Source organism: Triticum aestivum, chromosome 5A (genome assembly GCF_018294505.1).
Source record: "Triticum aestivum cultivar Chinese Spring chromosome 5A, IWGSC CS RefSeq v2.1, whole genome shotgun sequence".
Classification (NCBI taxonomy): Eukaryota; Viridiplantae; Streptophyta; class Magnoliopsida; order Poales; family Poaceae; genus Triticum; species Triticum aestivum.
The window spans coordinates 249,009,145-249,015,144 of record NC_057806.1 but is presented as its reverse complement, the minus strand read 5'-3'; positions in this window follow the sequence as shown (position 1 = coordinate 249,015,144).

The window sequence follows — 6,000 nt, the reverse complement described above, 5'->3', positions numbered from 1 at the left end:
CAGCACGTAAATGTTCCAAATGTTCCTCCAAAGATTTGCTATAAATCAATATGTCATCAAAGTAAACTACCACAAATCGTCCAATGAAAGCACGTAAAACTTCGTTCATTAACCTCATGAAAGTACTAGGTGCATTAGTTAACCCAAAAGGCATGACTAACCACTCATATAATCCAAACTTAGTTTTAAATGCTGTTTTCCATTCATCACCCAATTTCATACGAATTTGATGGTATCCACTACGCAAATCAACTTTGGAGAATATTGTAGAGCCACTCAATTCATCAAGCATATCATCTAGCCTAGGAATAGGATGACGATAACGAATAGTAATATTATTAATGCCTCTACAATCAACGCACATACGCGACGTACCATCCTTTTTCGGCACTAAAATGATAGGAACAGCACAAGGACTAAGGGATTCACGTATATAACCTTTGTCAAGCAGTTCTTGTACTTGACGCATAATCTCCTTCGTCTCCTCTGGATTGGTACGGTATGGTGCACGGTTGGGTAGCGAAGCACCGGGAATTAAGTCAATTTGATGCTCAATCCCTCGAATAGGTGGTAATCCCGGTGGCACGTCTTGTGGAAAGACGTCAGCGAACTCCTGCAAAATGTTAGTGACAGCAGGGGGCAAAGAGGAAGGCATGTCCTCGAATGAAAATAATGCCTCTTTGCACACAAAAGCATAGCAAACAGATTTGCTAAAATCTAGCTCATCAATATCAGATTTGGTGGCAAGTAAACATGCACTTTTCAATTTAATTTCAGAAACAACAGTAGATGGTTTATTATTAGGCTTCATTTGGTGCTCAAATTCTTTTGCCACAATCTGATTTTCACTCTTATTTGTCTCCTGTTTTGCTTTATTAGCTCTATTAATATCATCTTTCAAAATGGAATCAGGAGTCATAGGAAGCAAAGTAATATTCTTATCATTATGAACAAGAGTATACTGATTGTTTCTACCATGGTGTACAGAATTTTTATCAAATTGCCATGGTCTACCAAGTAATAAGGAACATGCTTGCATAGGTACCACATCACAATCAACATAATCAGCATATGTAGAGATACTAAAATGCACACGAACAGTACGTGTTACCTTAACCTTGCCGCTGTTGTTGAACCATTGGATGTAGTAAGGATGTGGATGTGGTCTTGTGGTGAGAGATAGCTTCTCCACCATCTCCATGCTAGCCAAGTTATTGCAGCTCCCTCCATCTATGATCACGCGAACAGAACGTTCCTTCACAACTCCCTTTGTATGGAACAAATTATGCCTCTGATTTTGCTCAGCTTGTGTAACCTGCACACTCAAAACACGTTGAGCAACTAAACATTCATACCTGTCAGCATCTTCAGGAGCCATGTATTGCGTCTCATGATCAGAATCGTCTCCACCATGTTCTTCACGTGTAATAAGAGCCAAGGTCTCCTCATCATAGTCACTAGCGGACTCATACCCACCATCCTCAGTAACAATCATCACACGCTTAGATGGGCATTCTCTCGCATAATGACCTCCACCCTTGCAACGTCGACAAATAATATCATGTGTTTGCCCTGTTGATGCCATGGATGAAGAAGAGCTCTTTGCAGGCCCAGAAGGTGTGCTCTTGGCAGATAGTGGTGATTGTGCCTGCTTTATTGTATCACGGTTGGAGGTGGCAGCCGACGGAGGCGCCGGTGTAGCAGAACGTGTGGAAGTAGATGATGCACGTGGTGTCCATGATGAAGGTCGACCTGCAGAAAAGTTAGTCCGCGCCAATGCCTGTCGATCCTGCACTTCACGTTCAGCTTTACAAGCAAGATGGAATAAATGAGTGATATTAGTATACTCCTTATACTCTAGAATCGTCTGAATCTCTCTATTTAATCCACCCATAAAACGTGCAAGCATAGCTTCATTCTCCTCAACAATACCACATCTAATCATGCCAGTTTGTAATTCCTGATAATATTCTTCTACAGAATTTTTTCCCTGTCTTAAGCGCTGCAATTTTTGAAGTAATTCACGTTGATAATATGGTGGAACCCAACGAGTACGCATAGCAGTTTTCAAAGCAGCCCAAGTAGCCGGAATAGGATATAATCTACAATGCTCAGACCACCAAACACATGCAAAACTAGTGAATGCACAAACAGCAGCAGGAACACGTCTCTCCTCGGGATATTGTAAACATGTAAATCGTTGTTCAGTTTCTAACTCCCAAGTAAGATATATATCAGGAACATATCTACCCTCAAATGGTGGAATATTCAATTTTAGTTTAGGGAGATGGTCATGATCTCGTACCTGAGGGTGAGCCCTACCATTGCCATTATTTGCATGTGGACGACCTGGTGGTTGTTGTGCTAGTGGTGGCACGTAGTTCTGATTTTGATCAACCTCATCCTCATAATCTCCCACATAATCATCCTCCTCCACACCAGCAGTAGGAGCCACAGAAGTATCAACAGCAGCACCAGCAGTTTGGCCCGACTGAAGAGGGACACGGCTTGCTCGGCGGAGGGCTGTTTCCCGACGTGGAGGTAGTCGATGTTGTTGCTGTTGTTGCAGAGGTGCGGCAGGAGCAGCCGGTGGTGGTGGTGGAAAACGCGAAAGCAATTCAGCAAACTTGTTATCGAGCTTTGTTTCAAACGTCTTCTCCATGCCATCTATCTTCTCCATGGCCTCTTCAAATCTGTTTATCACATCATGCACCTGTCCACTCATCATTTGCTGAAACGTATCATGAAGCTCCTTGTTCGTCAAGTTCTCCCAGTCAGTCTCGTCGGCTTGTGATCCTGGCATGGTTAGTAGCAATAGAAACACACAAGAATATGATCCTACAGACTACTAACAAGTGGTGGTGGTGGTGGCGGGTGTCACAAATCCGTCAAGCAAATCTCAAATTCTTACCAGTTCTTACCCAGCAGCAGGCGGTGATCGGCAACCGTTGTAGTCAAAACTCTCAAAAGCTTGGATAGAGCGATTGCCAGGGAGAGTCAAACGCACGACGTAGATGTATGTGGAGCTGGGAAGGCTTATAGTATGGTAGCAAAAAGGGTCAGCAATAATCAATTCAGAGATGCAAAGTTGAATACGCTCAACGACGATACTGTGCTGGTCCTAAGCTAGACCGTGCTAGAGACGCGAGCCTAGAACACTAACAAAATCACGGTGCTGCACGTAAATAAGGGAAAAGCACACTCTGGAACTCTTTTTTTTCGCTCTTTTTTTTGCGCTCCTTTTTTTTGCGCTCCTCTTTTTTTTTGCGAAAAATCACTATAGTGGCGAGTGTCTCAAAACTCTTCCCTCGTCAAACTGATAGGATGGGCACGAAATTTTTTTTCACTTTTTTTTCGGAAATCAGGGCAGCGACGATGAAAAAGTGCGACAAAAAATCACTATGATGGCACGTGGCTCAAAAGACTCAGAAAAGCCTAAAAATAGGATAGGGAAAAAAATTTGCCCGTGAAATTTTTGGCCTAAAAACTGCCCGGGGGTCTCCAGACTCTTTTTTTTTCCGAGACCTACGCAGGCAAGGAAACACGAAACGGAATTTAGATTGATCTCAAGAACAAACCTAATATGAGAAGAACTCGGATTGGTGGTGGATATATGGTTGTGGTATATGGCAGCGGTGGTGGTATATGGTAGCGGTGGTGGTATATGGATACAGATTGGTGGTGGTATATGGATACGGATTGGTGGTGGTATATGGATATGGATTCAGAGCGGTGGCGGATAAGCAAAAGTGGTAGATGGGCGATGATGATGGTGCGGCGGCGACGTGACAACTTATGACCAGAACTCGAAACTCTAAAAGACTAGACTCTAAGACCAGCAACTTGACACGACGATGCAACCGCAAATTCAACAAAGCAAAAACCCTAAAAAGATTATGCAAAGGCTCAGATTGGTTCGGATATGATGAACTAACCCTAATTTTTTTTTCTAGCTTTTTTTTGTGGACTGTAGGTATGAAGAACAGACTCGATCTAATCTATGAAAAACTGTAAAATCTCACCGAGCAACCTGGAAATCTGATACCACTTGATAGAGGCTAAGGTGTCCCGATGTTTCGATGAGATGGTGGCTATCGTTTTCTATGGGAGTCGACCTTGACGATCCGACTACGAACGTGCGAGACGTCGCGCCTTAGCAATCGCTAAACCAACTTCCGAGGGTTATTGACCACGCCGGAGCACGATCAACCTGACCACGAGGGTCTGTTTCCTGCGAGCAAACGAAGAACAAGCAAGAAACTGAGATTGCAATCGGATATTGCGAATATAAGATGAAAGCTTTATTGATCAAGGTGGGGTTCTGTGACGTCTTGGTCTGGTCGTTGGACACAAACGAAGTACGCGAAGTTGCAGCTATGGCGAACTTTTAATCTAAACAAAACCCAAAGTCTAAACGACGCCCTAAGGGCTGTATATATGGAGGAAGAGGGGGGATTTCGTGGCCCTTGAGGATGGGGTCCGAAACCAACCCTAACTCTTGTTTCCCCACACATACGGACTCTAAAAATAGCCTATACTTAAGTATTTCGAAATTACATGGGCCTGGCCCATTAATAAGGTGACGCAACACCTAGAATAGCCTATGGACGAATATTATGAAGTGGCATCTTGTATATTTCGTCCAAGGCTTCATGCACTCCTTATGGCGGCTTCAAAGTCCTGAAATCATCACTTGTAACTCCGTTCTTGATCCCCTTGCGCATGCCCTCAACTCCATGCGTGTTCTTGCTCCAATGTTCATCCTTCTCCAAGCTAGGCCCTTCATTTGTAAGCAAAACAAATGTATCCAATTTAGGCAGCATCATAATCTCATGAACATTAGAATCATTACCAAGAAACGAAAGTACCTGGTAATTTGATTGGCGTGCGCGGGCTCTAGTAATTGGTCCAGTATATGTAACAGTAGGGGCTGTGGGTGTAACAATGGTATTGATGTCCTCATCACACCTCGACGACATTTTGGTATTCGCTCTACCATTTTGACACCATACCATAAGCAAGAACGGTAACCTCGTCTTGGTATCGTGATACATCATTCTTGCCGTTACATTGATAGCCATCCTAGCCTTACTCCTTTGCGTTGCTTACCCATCGAGACTAGCTATTGAGTATTGCCGGCAGCGAGACTTGTGCACATTAGTGATCATACTTCCCATAGCATACATACATCATTGTTGCATATCTTGGTATCATCTCTTGTGTCACAAGGTTGTCATTGCATACACAATTGCTATCTTGGTTCATCAAGCATTGCATGAGAAAAGAGCTCAAACAACAAGGAGCCAAACAAGCTTTTAAGCAAAAGGGAAAGATAAGCAAAGAGCTTTTAAGCAAGAACCATAGCATCATACAACATTAAGATTCTCATACTTGATCATTTTGGATCATCGCATAGAAACACCTTGCATAGACATACTTGGGATAGAAGTCGTTGCATTTTTGCCTAGTAGGTTGTGCACAAGTCTTGTATCTGCCTATTGTGCAATCGTGCTAGCGTCTCTCTAGTGTTGTGCAACACGAGCATTTTTGTGGATTCCAAATTTTGGCTCATCCTTGGTTGCCCAACCCCACTTATCTCTTTGTGTGTGTGTTTCCGTGTACACTACATTGCTTAGTCTACTTGTTACATTGCAATCTTGCGAATCTTTTCCAACATTATTGAAGCTCACTTACAATTGCATTAAATTTTGTGCCACTATCCTAACCAAGCTCCACCATAAGATTTTACTTGTGTAGGTGTGAGAAACCGACAAGAATTGGTACCAATTCTGCTATTTTTGTCCGCATTGGAGTGATCATTGATCCACTTTCAACTTCGGTCAAGGTACATTTGGTATTCGTTCTTCTCTTTCTACCACTCACATTGTGTATCTTGGAATGATGGATAGGCCAAGTACTTCTACCAACCCACTCTTCATTGAGCACGACGACGACATGAACTCCTACGTCACCAAGAGCCACCTCTTTGGTGCACAATGT